The sequence below is a fragment of the Diabrotica virgifera genome, chromosome 1 (assembly GCF_917563875.1).
Source record: "Diabrotica virgifera virgifera chromosome 1, PGI_DIABVI_V3a".
Lineage (NCBI taxonomy): Eukaryota > Metazoa > Arthropoda > Insecta > Coleoptera > Chrysomelidae > Diabrotica > Diabrotica virgifera.
This window is the reverse complement of record NC_065443.1, coordinates 244171707-244189267: the sequence shown is the minus strand read 5'-3', so window position 1 is coordinate 244189267 and position 17561 is coordinate 244171707. Positions and strand designations below refer to the sequence as shown.

Below are 17561 nucleotides of genomic sequence, written 5' to 3'. Positions count from 1 at the left end.
GGTTACCGCAGTTGCCACAATTCTCTCCATGTATAATCCCTATGTCCAGCCGAACGATTTACGTACTGTATAATAATCGTACTTAACCATATGCAAATATGTGGTGGATTCGACAAATATTCAAAATATCTCGATAAACAGTGGCTTATCGAAAAAGTGTTAGGAGGCAAAAAAGTTTAAAAAACATTGTGTTTCACTAATGGTGCCACAATAATAATTTAATTAGAACGTACACAAAAGTTTGGGGAGATTTAAGGGAACAAAACCCCCATAAAATTTTTATGGGGTGCACAAATTTCACTTTAATTTTTATTTAAGATGTTGCTGCCATAAGAATGCCACATGTCCATTTTCAATAAAAAATCTCTAAGAGTTTTCGATATATGAAAAAAAATCGATTTTCATTTTGTACCTTCAAAGGACTGTAACTTTTTTCGTGTGCACTATTGTATATAGGTAAGTGAGGTTCAATCAACCTATTTTTGACCCCAGAATCTGTGGTATAATTTATGACCAATATTTTCGGGACACCCTGTATATAGAAAATGCTTTAGCAGTTCATTAATTCTTATGTAGCTGGATTATGCTGTCATAAGGAATAAGGAAAATACTTTTGTAATTGCTGCATACGGTTAGTGATATTTTTTATAGTTAGGGATAAAGGTTTATACGCGTCACACATCAGGTCATTCACTTGTGATTCATATCATGTTGAATATAGCCAGCATTACATCTATGCTAATATGGCCCATTGCTTTTAGAGACTCCGTTGGTATTTCGTATCTAGTACATAATATTATAACGACTATCTTATTATTAGGTGCTTTTATTAAAAAAAAAAACTGCTAAATCAAATTGTGAGTCCAAGACAAATTACTTGTATTTTTAAAATAGCAACAATTGATGGGTTAAGCAAGTGAAGTCATCTACTTCTAATAAATTTAACCTATTTCTGCACTTCTATTCTATAGGTGCGTATCAAGGTAACTTAATAAATATACTTCGTGAGTATTGTACTTGTTATTTGAATATTTATATCAAATAATAACATATTTCTCGTACAGCTGACTATAATTTGATACGTATCCTCAAGACGTACTTACTAACCTTCCTGAAACCTTGAAATTGACATTGAATAAATTCTAAATTTTAAATCATGGGATTTTTCATTGTTGTGGAAAATAATAAAACATACATAAATCTTCCACATTGTGGTAGTTGCAACATAAACCATACTAATTATTATATAACTTTATTCGTTCATTAACCATTTAATAAGTTATTCCAGTTAATGAGTATACTCATAGTTTTATAGCTTATTGAACAAAAACAATAAAAAAACACTGGCATCACGTTCAGAGTTTCAATTTTTCTGTACAAAAAAAAATCGGCAGCGTTTTAGAACGGTTTTAACCAAATATGGTGTAAATATTGCCATAAAAATTAAATATAATAGTAGGGGAGGAAAGTAATATGCTAAATTTGCAGTTACTCGAGCGTTATGGTGACCTATTGGGTTGTGAAAATTAATTCCTAAAGCCAAAAAAAGTTAAGTAAAGTTTTTCATTTAAGTAGGGACTTTCCATTTTTTACATTAATTATTTTCCATTTCCAAAAATCGTTTTTTCCGATTATAGCGCCATCTCTTCATAATTTGAAAAAATGTTTCGAATAAAATTTGTTTATTTTTACGTAAGGAATCCAAATCTGCAATAAAAAAATGGGGGCTTCTATTTAAGATTTTTAAGTAACCCCCCACCCTACCTCCGTGGGGGGTCGTGTTTGGTGTCATTCGATAGATTGTTCAAAAATATTGAATACGTGTATTTTGCAGTTTTTCAATCTGATGTTCATTTCGCGAAATATCGCGGGGTTCCTATTTAAAATTTTAAATTTAGCTTCCGCTCCTCACCGTTGGTGGTCCTGTTTGATATTATTCGATAGATTTTTGAAAAACATCGAATACGTATTGTTTAGTTTTACGTTCTGACGGTTATTTTTCGAAATATTCTCTTTTTTCTTGTGAAGCTTTGTGACTCACCCATTTCCTTACTCCCCGCTCAAACCGTCAGATGTATGAAATATACACTGTTTTGCATGTACTTACCTGATCTTAATTTGACGATTTCGAGTTTTTCTAAGGATACATTTTTTTTCGGACCGCCCTTAACAAACTCCCCTGTATTAAGATCCAAATATGATAGGGGTATTTTATACTCTAATGTTCCATTCTTCTTCTTCTACGGCACTACAGCCCAAATTGAGCCTTGGCCTCCTTTATTTCTTGCCTCCAACCTGGTTTGTCTGTGGCTGCTCTTCTCCATACACTGACTCCTAAAAGGGCTTGTGCGTCGCTGTTTACCCAGCTGTGTCTTCCCAGCGCTTTCTTGGCTTTCCAACTGGTATCTTTCCCTGCATTCTAGCATTCAGTGCTCTTTTTGGTAGCCTATCCACTCCCATTCTTATTACATGTCCGACCCATTGCAATCTTTGTATTCTAATGAAGTCTGGCAGGGGAAGCTCGTTGTTGTATCGACTTCTGAAGATTCCGTTTTCCCTCACAGGTCCTAGTATTCTCCTCAGTATTTTCCTTTTGAATGTGTCGAGTTTCTTTTTGGATGTTTATTTCAGGACCCAGGCTTCACAGCCATAGCATGCTATTGGTCAAATTAAGGTTTATTCTCATCTTTGTATTTCGGTGGACACTTTTATATCGAAAATGTTCCATTGCTTGATACATTTTGACTCTATCGACTCTATCATGTTATGCGTGTCTAAAATCCACAAGCAAAACGTGCTCTACGTTCTACGTTCATAAAAATTACGAACTCTACGTTCATAACAAATTGACTCTATCTCATTTAAGAGAGTATTATTTGGTATATAGTAGATCTGTCCTTTCTAAAGCCGGCGTGATAGTCATGTATGATCCTTTCCGTATAGCTATTTCGTCTATTTATGCCAATATTTTGTACACAGTATTTAGTAAGGCTTGTCGTAAAGGCGTTAATTTTTCCCAAGAATTAAGCATAACTACTACGCATCAAATTTCGATATCGATCTACCTGTTATACATTAGTTAAATCCACACATGTTAACTAACGAACAAATATTGATACTCTGCAATTATTATAACACAGTTTCTACTAATGGGCTAATTAATTGAAGTAATTATTAGAATTTGATGCAAATAATATAAAATTATGAACAGTTGCTATCCTGTACATTATGGCGATAATTATGGTAAAGTCATGATAATTGAGGTTCGTAAATTAGAGAAATTTTGTAAACAAATTTAACAGCCTCGTACACAATCCAATAAACGAACATATTATGCAATATGCAGCATTAGTCCTCTCCCACATCCATAAAATTATCCATGTTTAGAACATAAACAAAATGTTGGAATATCAATAATTCTAAAATAGTTGTTATAGGCTTTAAAAATTTCAATCTTTGTGAGGCACCACCATGATCCACGTCTTAACTCAACACGTTGATCCCTAACAGTCTTAACTTCGATTTCTTTTATAAAAAATGTATCATTAGACACATATTTAAACATTTTGGAAAACCGATCTAAAAATTTTTTTCCAAAATTTAAAAATTACATATCTTTCAATCTTGTCAAATTGTGGAGAAAACTTTCAAAGTCTAATGAACAAAATAAAGCAAACCTGTGATAAGTATGGATTAGAGCCCAATGTTAATACATCTAAATATATGATAGCTGTGTGTGTGTTTAGATGTATGACCTTGAGTTGAACCAATTGGCCAGCTCAAATTTTTTTTTATTATCTTTTTCATAGATACAATTTCCTAATTTTAACTGATATATGTAGATTATATTTTAATATTTACATATAGTATGGTATAGTTAGACCCAAACCCAGACATCCAAAGTGAAAGTTATCCTTCAACAACAAATTGTTCTATATGGTCCACATATTGTTCAGAAAAAAGTCACACCATTTTGAGCGTCGGGTTTGGGGGGGAGAGGGGGGAGAAATCTGCAAATTCGTAGTTTTTTACGTTTTTCGTCAATATTTCTAAAACCAAGCGGTTTAGCATGAATAACCCTCTACACAAGATTGTTCTACGTTAAATTTGAAATAAAAAAGGCCCAATGCATAACCCTTCTAAAATGAACGGTTACAAAGTTACGGAGGTAGTATAGTATAATTGGTCCAAAAAAAGGCCTAACCCAGACATCCAAAGTAAAAGTTTTCCTTCAACACCAAATTGTTCTATGTGGTCCACATATTGTTCAGTAAAAAGTTACACCATTTTGAGCGTCCTGTTTGGGGGGGAGATGGGGGAGTAGTCGGTAAATTAGTAGTTTTTTTTAGGTTTTTCGTCAATATTTCTAAAACTATGCTTTAGCGTAAGGAATGTTCTATAGAAAAATGTTCTACATAAAATTTAAAAGAAAAAAGGTTCTATACATAATTGTTATAAAATCAACGGTTCCAAAGTTACGGAGGGTGAAAATTGGAGGTTTTCGATACTTTTTATATGTACCGATTTCTCCCCCCTCTCCCCCCCCCCCCAAACCCGACGCTCAAAATGGTGTGACTTTTTTCTGGACATTGTGTGGACCATATAGAACAATTTGGTGTTGAAGGATAACTTTCACTTTGGATGTCTGGGTTATGCCATCTTTTGGATCAACTATACTATACTAATACATATATTACCTATATTTATTATTACATTAAAAATACATACTAATAGCCTAAGAGCTAGTGAACCCTCCGACTAACGGTCGTCCTAAGGCTAGAAATTTGTCTAGTGATAACTGATAGCACACCAAGGCTAAAAACCATAACCTGGCAGGCATCAGCCGTGCACGTGTATCTACCAGGTGAATCTAAAAGTGCATAGTTTAGGGGTAAAATAAACTTTCTCCTGTAAGGTTTAAATTTAAGTATGTGTATAAGTATGTGTATTTAAGTATGTGCAAAGTCATTTAGAAGAAATGTGTACAATGACAGGCGATTCTGAAGAGAATAAGACCTTGCCAGGCGAGGGGAAAGATTAGAGGTTTTCCTAAAATTATTATTTTTTGCATGGAACACATGTTTTTTATATTTTTTAAATCATTCCAAACAGAAAAGGTCTTTAGTGATTTTTCTCTTAAGCTAATAGTTTTTGTTATATAAGCGATTGAAAATTGCGAAATCGGCCATTTTTAACCCTAAATCGAACGTTTATCTAAAAATTTCAATGTGACCAAGGTACGTAGATATTCTTTAAACATTGATTGATGAAATCCCGAAAAGTATTTTGCAATAAAATATCGAAAACCCCTTTGTTTTTTAAATTGCTAATCAAGCGGGCGCGACACTGTAGTATAAGTGAGGACGTTTGAGTTTGCATAAATTCATTATCTTGAGAATGGGCAAATTTCAAGAGAAATCCTCAGACAGGTCGGTTTTTATTTTTGAATTAGGACTTTTTGGCATATATATAATACTAACGACGTCATCCATCTGGGCGTGATGACGTAATCGATGATTTTTTAAATAAGAGTAGGGGTTGTGTGGTAGCTCATTTGAAAGGTTATTTAATTCTCTATTCAATAATAGAAACATTAACATCATTATTTATACAGGGTGTACAAAAAATTTTTTTCTTCTATTTGTCAAATTTAATCAAAGTTAATTTATTAAAAAAAATTTTTTGTACACCCTGTATAAATAATTATGTTAATGTTCATATTACTGAATATAGAATTAAATAACCTTTCAAATGAGCTATCACACTACCCCTACTCTCGTTTAAAAAAATCATCGATTACGTCCGATTTTTAGATGAATGTCCGATTTAGCATTAAAAATAGCCATTTTTGGCAATTTTAAAAATTCTCAATTGCTTATATAACAAAAACTATTAACTTAAGAGAAAAATCACTAAAGACCTTTTCTGTTTAGAATAATTAAAAAACCTAAAAAAAAAATTCGATGCAAAAAAATAATTTTAGGAAAAACCCCTAATCTTTCCCCTCGCCTGGCAAGGTTTTATGCTTTTTAGAATCGCCTGTCATTCTACACATTTCTTCTAAATGACTCACTCAAACACGTACTTAAATTTAAACTTTACAGGAGAAAGTTTATTTTACCCCCTAAATTGGCACTTTTCGATTCACCTGGTAGATACACGTGCACGGCTAATGCCTGCCAGGTCATGGTTTTAGCCTTGGTGTGCTATGAATTATCACTAGAAAAATTTCTAGCCTTACAGGACGACCGTTAGTCGGAGGGTTCACTAGCTCTTAGACTATACTATTAAACACTATTACTAAATACTTACACTAAACCACTAATTGATATTAAATTTTTTTTTTTTTCAGCGCTAAGACCTAAACCCGATTCAACACCTCGGAGGTTTAGGCCTTCTTTGTGATTTTTTTTGCGTTTTTTGTGTTTTTTTTATTGTTTTTTAATATTTATTTCTTTTTTTTTGTTATTTTTATTCTTTTTTTTATTGTTTTTTCCTATATACATATTTTTTTATATATTTTTTTTAAATATCAATTTTCATATTTTTTAAGTGGTTATATAAACAATTTTATACAAATTTATATTTCGTGTACATAAAATGGAATTTAAATTGGTGCCGAAAGTAACTCCTATTGTTTGTAGATTCTTGTATAACTGTTGATTCAGCATCTGGAAATTGGGCAATCGAAAATCACATCCTCTAATGTACCCAACTCCCCGCAGGTGCAGTTTTGAGAAGTGGCCAACCCTAGTTTATTTTTGTGGACTGGATATAAACCATGTTTTTTCCTTGCTCTATTTAAGGTTTTAATGAAGTGCCGATTTGTAATATCGTTAAACCACGGTTTTCTATAAATTTTTGATTGGATATCATGAAATCTTATACCTTTAGGAGAGGTATTATATTCCTGTTGCCATTGCTCCATTTATTTTTTCTTAAACCATTGTCGTAGATCAGTGACTGGCATAAATGGTTCTTCTATCGTTTCCCCTATTGTAGTAGCATCCTTGGCAAGTCTATCCACTATTTCATTTCCGTTAATTCCATAATGAGCCTTAATCCAAACCAAATAAATTTGTTTACCTGTATTCGTAAGTAACTGGATTGTTTCTAAAAATTTCATAATTACTACGGATGAAGTGCTTGATAATTTAGTTTGTACTATTGTGTCTACCGAACTTTTGCTATCTGTTAATATAATAAACTTATTCTTGTGATAAATATTAATATACCTCAAAGCTTGAAGAATTGCGATGAGCTCAGCAGTATATCTAGACATTTGATTTAAAAGTTTAAATTTTTTGGATATATTTTCATGTAAATGGTAAAAGGCGCATCCAGTAGACTCGGCGAAGTTGAATCCATCTGTATAAGTACAATCGGACTCCGGCCATCTTTTCAGAATTGTTTACTCAACAAACGTATTTATGTTAAATTGATTAACTTGTGGTTCAATATTAAGATGAGGGACATGAAAGGAGCCTCCACGTAGATTGTGATCACTTGTGAATACAATCGGGCGTCCCCTGGAAACGAGTAATGTCGGCTAATCCTTTCAACACCGGTGCACCAACAACACAGATGCAATCAAAATCAAAACGGTCTTTATCAAGGCCATTTTTGATGACGACCTCAATTAATATTGAAGGACTATCAGCAGATAAAGAAGACCTATTGTCTAATATGTGCAGAGAACATGGTGTCGATGTTCTACTGGTTCAAGAAACCCATAGAGGTACTGCAAGCCGCAGACCAAGGATTCGGGGTATGAAGCTCATACTGGAGAGACGACACGACCAATATGGTAGCGCAGTCTTCGTCAGACCAGATATCGACGTAGCATCCACATCTCTAACAGATCAAAATAACATCGAGATCCTCACAGTGGAGATAAACTCCTGTACAGTAACGTCAATCTACAAACCACCAAACGCTAACTTTGCTTTTGAGGAACCGAATAACTTTCAATCACAGCAAATCAAATTCGTACTGGGTGACTTCAACTGTCACAGTGTCGCGTGGGGTTACAACGAAACAGATTCCAATGGCGAAGAACTAGAAAAATGGGTTGAAAGCATGAACCTAAAACTTATTCACGATCCAACGCAGCCTGCGTCGTTCAACAGCGGAAGATGGCGCAGAGGTTACAACCCAAACAATATATTTGTCAATGACAGAATTGGAGACCAGGTGACAAAAATCGTTGGAAGCGCCCTCCCAAAGACACAGCACAGACCAATAATTTGTCTTTCCAACGCGGCAATCAGATACGAAATTGTTCCTTTCAAGAGAAGGTTCAACTTTACTAAAGCAAAATGGGAAAAATTCTCTGAAACATTGGATCAAGAAGTTTCCCAGCTAGAACCTTGCCCTGATTCATACGATAAATTTGTAGAAATCGTAAAGCAAGTATCACGGAAATTTATCCCTAGAGGTTGTCGAACTGAGTACATAGCGGGGCTCAATGAAGAATCTAAACCCCTACTTAAAAGATACGAACAGCTATATGAAGAAGACCCTTTCTCGGAAGCGACAATACAGGCTGGGGAGGAAATGTTACATGCGATATCCGCCAACAGAACGGAAAGGTGGTGCAAGCTGGTCACGAGTCTGGACATGAAACAAAACAGCAGACGTGCCTGGAAGCTGATTCGGAATCTTGGCAACGATCCCGCTGCTCCGGCAGTCAACATGACAGAAGTCACACCCGATCAGATAGCCCATCATCTTCTAATGAACGGTAAGACGACATCAAGAAAGAACAAGGTGAGAGCTCAACGGAATATCGACGAAGAAAGAGATGTTCTAGGTACCTCTTTTTGTCTAGAGGAGATGAGAGGCGCGATCCATCAAATGAAAGATAATAAAGCGGCTGGCCTGGACGACATACGAACAGAGCAAATAAAGAACTTTGGACTAAAAACCGTAGAGTGGCTGGTAAAAATGATAAATTGCTGCATCCGTACATTACAAATCCCCAAAATCTGGAGAAAAGCTAGAGTGGTAGCCCTCTTAAAACCAGGGAAGGATCCGGCGGATACAAAGAGTTTTAGACCTGTATCTCTCTTGTGCCACCTTTTCAAGGCCTTTGAAAGAATGATACTGAACCGGATCGCAGAATATGTGTAGACTAAAATTATTCCAGAACAAGCAGGATTCAGGCCCGGAAAGTGATGCTGCAGTCAAATTTTTAATCTCACCCAACATATTGAAGATGGTTTTGAACGGAAGGAAATAACAGGAGTAGCGTTCATAGACCTAACTGCCGCCTATGATACAGTTAACCATCAACGGCTACTCGCAAAACTCTACGAAACTACAAAGGATTTCCGACTAACAAGGTTAGTGAAATGTCTCCTCCAGAATAGACGCTTCTACGTAACGCTCCAGTCCAAGAACAGTCGGTGGAGGGACCAAAAAAATGGGCTACCACAGGGAAGTGTCCTCGCGCCGTTTCTATACAACATATACACCAACGACCAACCCATACACCAACAAACAAGGCAATTTATTTACGCTGATGATACAGCGGTGGCAGCTCAGGGAAGAACCTTCAATGAAGTCGAAGTGAAACCGACAGATGCCCTGGGAGACTTAGCTCTATACTATGATAAAAACCATCTGAAACCCAATCCCACAAAAACCCAGGTATGTCCTTTCCACCTGAGAAACAAGCATGCCCGAAGGTCGCTGGAGGTGGAATGGCGTGGTCAGATGCTGGAACACAACAAGACTTCAAAATACCTTGGCGTCCGTCTGGATAGAACTCTGTCTTACCGATACCACTGTCAAGATGTCAAGAAGAAAGTAAGTGCCAGAAATAATATCATCCGCAAGCTAACTAATACAAAATGGGCAGCACAACCACACACTCTCCGCACTTCTGCCTTGGCATTATGTTTTTCGGGCGCGGAGTTTGGAGCACCAGTATGGGCAAACTCTGCTCACGCAAAGAACGTCGACGTGGCTCTAAATGAAACGGTCCGTATAATATCGGGTTGCCTGAAACCGACACCTATCGAAGAGGTATACCCCATTGCTGGAATTGCTCCACCACCAATCAGGAGGAAAGTCACGTCAGAGGTAGAACGTAAAAAGCAGGAGACGGACCGAAGACACCCCTTATATGACCACCAAACTCAGCCAAGCAGACTAAGATCTCGGAAAAGCTTCCTGAAAACATCAAGATCCATCCCCGAAGCAGAGACGCGCCGAATACACCTATGGCAAGCGTCAACTACCGCGACACATTTTCCTCCCTCGGAGGAAATGGCTGCTGGACACAATTTACCGTATCCGACTTGGAAAGCGCTAAACAGACTAAGAACTGGCGTTTCACGTTGTGCTAGTAACCTGAAAAAATGGGGATACCAGGAGGACGATACCTGCGACTGTGGCGCGGTTCAGACCAGCCGGCATCTACTATCATGCACAGAGATGAGAGAGACCTGCACAGAACAAGACTTAATTATAGCAAATGACAGGGCCATCTATGTGGCCAACCATTGGAAATACAGAATTTAAAGTTGTTGGTGTTCCGGACACGGAAAGTAAGTAAGTAATATTAAGATAATAATAAGGAACTTGTAGTTCTAACAGGTTATACTCACAATTATAAAAGGGAAGGATGTCATTTCTGTAAACCTTGCTATTAAATTGGATTAGTAGCTGATAATTGCTTATTACTTTGGGATGAATTTTACGTCGCCAGAAGGGACTACCCATTTTTGAATTGAGGTTTTTTATTTTCTCAGATCTTTTCTGTGCTAGGAGTTTTGATATAAAAACATCACATAAAAATTGCCGTCTAAGATGCTAAGGAGGCTTTGCTGCTTCGATTTCTAAAATATGTGTTGGTGTGCTTTGTATACATCCAAGACAGAGTCGTAAACACTTATTTTTTATTTTTTTCCAATATCTCCAATTGAGGTAAATTTGCATTTCCATATAAAATACAATCGTAGTTAATCACTGAACATATTAGTGCTCTATAGAAGACTAGTGATATATTTGGATCGGTTCCCCACTTTGTTAATTATATATGATAGTTAACAAATAAAATATACTGAGATGCCACACTTGACCAAGTAGATAAACTTGTATCTCGGCAGGGCCTCGATTTTTGACCCTTCGCTTCGTTATCGAATGTATTCGTTTCGTATCTGTTTAGTATACGAAGCGAATACGTTCGATAACGAAGCGAAGGGTCAAAAATCGAGGCCCAGTAATGTAAATGAGAGTTAGGATCCAACCGCAGAAATTAAAACCCGATCTACCTTTATAAAAATGAGAAACGTAATGTGTAGCCCAGTAAATGAACGGGAAATTCGGCGATACCGTGTAATTTTCAGGGGCAACTCCGAATTGCATGAAAATTTGGATTTAGGTTCTACTTGCCCTCCACTTCAAAGTTGAAATTGTGCCGTTGGTTGCTTTTACTTGGGGGTGACAGTCACCCCTTCTCGGGGGTGAAAAAACATACGTTCAAGATAAGACTGGAAATGGATAAACTGCCTGATTTTAAGCAACTTTTGTTCTATAGAGTTTTTTACGTAAGTCAATACTTTTCGAGTTATTTGCCATTGAAAATGTTGATTTTTCGACAAAAAAACTACGTTCTCAGACGGTTTTTCGTAAATAACTCAAAAAATAAATATTTTATCGAAAAAGATATCCTAAGTAAAAGGGTATAAAAAACCCAAAAAAATGGTGTATCAGTAAAGTCTATCAATCAAACAAAAACAAAGTTGTAGCTCATGAAAAATACGTTCTTATTCGTCTAATTCCAAATCGAATATTTCAAGGTGAAATCACCGAAAAATTAAGCACTTTTCGGGAAAATCCCATTTAAACTTTTTTAAAGTGTTTATAAAAAGCTTTGTTTTAATTGGTAACAAAAGTTTTAGCATTAAAAATAAGCGAGTTACGTTCAAAATAAAGTTGGCCCTCTTTTTTTTTTGTAAAAAATCATGAAAATCTCGCCGTGTTTAGCTCCCCAAAGAAATTAATCGCTACCGCTTTACAAACAATTTACTTACCTATCTATTTTTTATATGATCTGTCAGTCTCACCGGTTTAAAGTGTTTATTTTTGGAAGGGATATAATTGAGAAAGCTTCTAGGTCTGGATCCCGCGTATGAAAAAAAAGTTGATTAATAGCAAGCTGAAAATTTGATAATAGCTTAAGGGTGTCTAGCCGGATAAACTTTGATATATGGGAACACTGGAACAGGGGCAGTTTTAATTGTGGAACAGGTTAAAAATTTGGAACGGTAACACCACGAAAACGGCACATTTATTTTGTCCGACAGAACAGACTTAAACTCTCCGAACAGTGATTAAACTCTCATGCAAAAATCAGACTGCTATTTATCACCTGTCATAATTCCTGTCATTTGATATATTCTACATGTTCCACTCATTAAAACGCCCATTTGGTGATAAATAGCGGTCTGATTTTTGCATGAGAGTTTAATCTCTGTTCGAAGAGTTTAAGTCTGTTCTGTCGGACAAAATAAATGTGCCGTTTTCCTGGTGTGACCATTCCAAATTTTTAACCTGTTCCACAATTAAAACTGCCCCTGTTTCGGTGTTCCCATATCTCAAAGTTTATCCGACTAGACACCCTTAAGCTATTAACAAATTTTCAGCTTGCTATTAATCAACTTTTTTTTCATACGCGGGATCCAGACCTATCAATGGGTCACTAATCACGAGTGTATGCAAATTTTGAACAGCCATATCTTAACCAATTTTTGTCTTACGGAGAAACAAAATGCAACTAGCATATTTATAATGGCAAAACCTACATTTTTTTACTCTTTAAGATTTTTCTTATCACTAATACTTTTTAAGTTATTTTGAAAAAATGAAATTTTTCAAAAATTTTTAGAATTTTTTTTTTAATATAAAACCAAATGTTTTCAAAAATAAGCACTTCAAACCAATAAAACTTATAGATAATATTAACAATACACATACAGTTAAAATAGATGGTAAAGCCAAACGATTAATTTCATTTAAGGTGCTAAATAGAGGGAGGTTTTCACGATTTTTTTTTTACCAAAAAAGGGGCCAACTTTTTTTTCAGTGTAACTCGTTTATTTTTGATGCTGTAAACTTTTGTAAAAAACAAATAATACGTTTTTTTCGATACTTTAAAAATGTTAATAAGGTTTTCCCGAAAAACGCTTCTTTATTCGATGATTTCGCGTTGAATTATTCGATTTGGAATTAGACTAATAAGAAAGTAATTTTTCATGAGCTACAACTTTGCTTTTACTCAATTTTTAGACTTAACTGGTACACCATTTTTTTCGTTTTTTTATAGGCTACACTTTTGCTAAAAATATTTTTTTCGATAAAATATTTACTTTTTCAGTTATTTGGGAAAAACGGTCTGAAAACGTAGTTTTTTTGTCGAAAAATCAACATTTTAAATTGCGAATAACTCGAAAAGTATTGACTAACGTAAAAAACTTTATAGAACAAAAGGTGCTTGAAATAAGTCAATTTATCTATTTCCGGCCTTATTTTAAACACGCGTTTTTCACTCTCCGAGAAGGGGTAAATATCACCCCCCAAGTAAAAGCAACCAACTGCACAAATTCTTCTTTGAAGTGGAGGGTAAGTAGAACCTAAATCCAAATTTTCATGCAAATCGGAGTTGCCCCTGGAAATTACACTCCAAAACGGTCATTTATTGGGCTAGTGCAGCCTGGTAGAAAAAGAACATCAAGGTTGAAAAATCTACGAAAATGGTACGGAAAATCGACTACATATATTATTATATCATTATGCAGACCTGTTGTCAATAACTAGGATATTAATTATTTTTATATAAAAAATACACGGTAATAATATCATTTCATCACTTGGTAATATGTAATACCGTTTACCAAATTTGACAATGATACAACCATCTCATTTAAATAACAATTTAACAGAAATGTGAAAACCAGTTATGGAATTAAATTGTTTGTGTTCTTATTTTAAAAAATAAAAAAAACGATGAGACGGTCAACTTTTAAATGTAAATCACAAATTTTTAGACCAAAAATTTAAATGTACAGGGTGATTCACGCAAGTCAAGCATAGTGCAAAATCTTTATTTTCAATGTAACAGCCTGCATATTTTTATATTTTTAAAAGCTCCTTAACCACCCATTCACAAAGAACTGTATCTTTCTTTCTTTAATTTGCTACTTGTCGGATTCTTTGCTTCGGTTCCTTATTAGGTTGTTTTTGTTTTCCTCTTAAATTAAGTCTTTCGTCTCTACGCCTATACTGAGGTTCTTTGTTTTATTCAGATTTGTTATTGGCCGTACATAATCTTGCCATAAGTGATTTTTTCTGTGCCTTTATTATCTGTATATGAATGGTCTTGGTCGGTCCCTAGGCAGCAAAAGAGTGTTCTTGTTCACCTGATGTTGCTTTACTCATCATACTATTGTGTTAGGGGTTTAGGTTTATCATAATATATAATATTTTTTATCTTATTTATATTTGGTCTGGCTGTATGATGGAAGGTCTACGCCATTAAAAAAAATAGTTCTCTATTATATGTATAAATATTGTTACATTACCAACTAATTGAATAATTTTTGGTTAGTAATATCTATTAATTAATATTTATTTATTTTTTATAGGTTACTAAGCTTTGAGGATTTCACTTTGACCTATACAGGTACGTTTAGTTTTAGTATTAATGTATCACACTATTTTCATATTAAAATTACAAATACCTATTAGTGGTACACCATGAAAATATGGTAGACGGTAATTGATACACGTATACGTGAAGAACCGAAATATCCGATAATACATTTGGCTTTATGCAGGGCAGATCAACAACAGGTACAATTTTCATTCTAAGACAATTGATGGAAAAATACAGGAATAAAGAAACAAACGGTCATATGGTATTCATTGATCTTGAGAAAGCATATTATAGAGTTCCTCGAGAGATTCTGTGGTGGGCACTCAATAAGAAAGAAGTCCCTGGTGAGTATTGTGAAAGATTGTGAGATATATGTGAAAGTAGGATTGCACCAAGGCTCGATGCTTAGTCCTTATAATTTATTCTCGTTCTTTCTGGACCAGATAACAGCGAAACTACAGAGTAACATTCCACGGTGCTTAGTGTATGCTGATGATGTAGTGTTAGTAGGAAATAGTAAAAGAGACTTAGAACAAAAACTGGAACAGTGGAGACAACCTCTGGAGGAAAAAGGTTTAAAACTTAGTAGGACAAAAACACAGTATTTGGAATGTTCATTTAAAGATTGAGTTACTACATATAAAATGGTATCTTTGGATGGTGACATTATTGCGAAAAGCAATAGTTTTAAGTACCCGGGATCGGTATTACAGAGTAATGGAGAAATAGATCGAGATGCATGCAGTAGAATTAGGGCTGGATGGATGAACTGGAAGGAAGCGAGTGGTGTGTTGTGTAAAAGAAAAATTCCAATGAAGCTGAAGAAAAAATTCTATAAAATAGCGATAAGACCGGCTATCATGTACGGAACTGAATATTAGGCAGTGAAAAAGAAAGAGGGACAACGAATGCATGTGGCGGAAATGAAGCTGCTTAGATGGATGAGTGCAGTGACGAAAAAAAAAAGTTAAAAATGAGTAAAAAAAATCCCTCATCTTCCTTAGTCTCAGCATCCGTTATGGCTTGCAAATTGTAGAAGCCTCGGAGGTGTTACCAGAAAAGGTTCCCATTGTTTTCAATCTGGTAGGATGTAGAGTAACATTGTTATGAGAGATTTATAATTTTCGAAACCGGTGGAGGTGCTTGCTGCACTCTCTGATTGAACTCGAATAATGATGCGGCTGTAGTTTCGTGTTGCAACGAAAATGAAAATGGTTATTTCTTTTTGATTTACATGTTTACTCTGATTGGAATACGAAGGGAACCATTCTCGTTGGATTTTTACCGCGCTGAGCAGATGGGACGTGAATTATAAATTGTAAAATTCCTTCATCTTCCTTAGTCTCAGCAACTCAGTTATGGTTTGCAAATTGTAGAAGCCTCGGAGGTGTTACCAGAAAAGGTTCCCATTGTTTTAAATCTGGTAGGATGTAGAGTAACCTTTTTTTGATGTTGTTTTATGTGCTATCAGATTGAAAACTTAGTTTTTTGCTAGCAGTGGCCGCTAGGGTATCTCTGCCATTTCGTTCATTGCAATCCGTGACTGCACGTCGGGGTTTGTTCTAGTTGGTTTAGAGAGAGCAGCATATGTGCCTTCTGATGAGAGACTAATACGTATCGAAACCGGTGGAGGTCCTTGCTGTACTCTCTGATTGAACTAGAATAATGATGCGGCTGTAGTTTCGTGTTGCAACGAAATTGAAAATGGTTATTTATTTTTATTAAAAATGAGTATATTAGGGGAAGTCTAGATGTGGCACCAATTGATGCCAAAATGAGAGAGCATAGGTTAAGATGGTTTGGTCATATTCCATGTCGAGACGTTTATCATCCAATAGGAAGAATGCCAAAGTGCAGATTTGAATTAAACAGATTTTGATAAAGTGTAGAACATTTGAATTAAATTAGATACACGTTTTATAGAGTGGTAAATATTGTATCAATAGTGTTTTTTTATTTAAAGAAAAGTTTAACAATAAGTTTAGAGTTGGTACAAAATATTGATTGATCTTAGGCCTTAGATAATTTAATAAGTCTTTAACTAGACACTTTTCTCCTAAATGAGTTAACAAATGGGACGCGGTAAGAGGCGTAGCACATAGGTCAGGGTCTGAGAGTGAGGGCATTTTGCCTGTCTTAACGGGGGGTACGCGTTAATTTATTAATCCCGTCTATAAGTAAACAGTTTTATTTTCCACTGTCGATGCATGTGCCACTGAAAATTGACGCAGAAAATTAGAAAATTAGAAAATTTTACCTATCTCGGCCCTTAGTCTAAAAATGTAGTCTAAGTTTTAAATAAAGTGTTCATTGCTAATAGTCCAGGGTAATAAGGTTTTTTCCATGACACTTGAACAGCCAGGGTACTGTAGGGTTTTTTGACAGGTAATACCTATAAGAGTAAATAATTGTAACTATTTCCTGCGTAGGATCTGGCGGCCATTTTTATTTATAAACAATTAAGTGTCAAAAAATGGCATCTTTCACTTTCAAATCAATGGAAAACAGGGAAACTTATGGTTTTTTTAGTACAAATATCTTCGAGAATATGGAAAAAGCTTTAAAATGGCGTATTAGAAAGTTTGATATACTCATTTATTGTTAATATAATTGCGAAAAAAGGTCGGAATTGCAAAAAAATTATTTTTGCAATAACTGATTTTGCTGTACTGTAATTTGCAATTTGAAATTTTTGTCAAATAAGGGTTCTTTGGTGCTTGATATGTAATAAAAATTTCAAAGCGATTCATTCAATTGTTTAAATTTTATTCAAATTGATTTTCCCAGAGAGAATTTTTTTTGCAATAACATAAGTCAGAAGAAAATGATGTTAGAACGATTCCACAGGGGTCAAATGAAAGAGCATGAGCTATATTTTCACCTTGGTTTAAAAAAGTGA

The 17561-nt window shown here is 35.1% G+C and overlaps 1 protein-coding gene across 5 annotated transcripts in view; it reads left to right on the top strand.

The window, feature by feature from the left end:
* The window catches only part of LOC126883113 (Ig-like and fibronectin type-III domain-containing protein 2), a 1605319-nt gene that overhangs the window by 327664 nt on the left and 1260094 nt on the right, over window positions 1-17561 (top strand). For all 5 annotated transcript variants that reach the window (XM_050648382.1, XM_050648360.1, XM_050648367.1 and 2 more), the window contains one exon: window positions 14652-14689. The gene's annotated coding sequence lies outside the window, so the exon portion shown is untranslated. The remainder of the gene's footprint in view (window positions 1-14651; window positions 14690-17561) is intronic.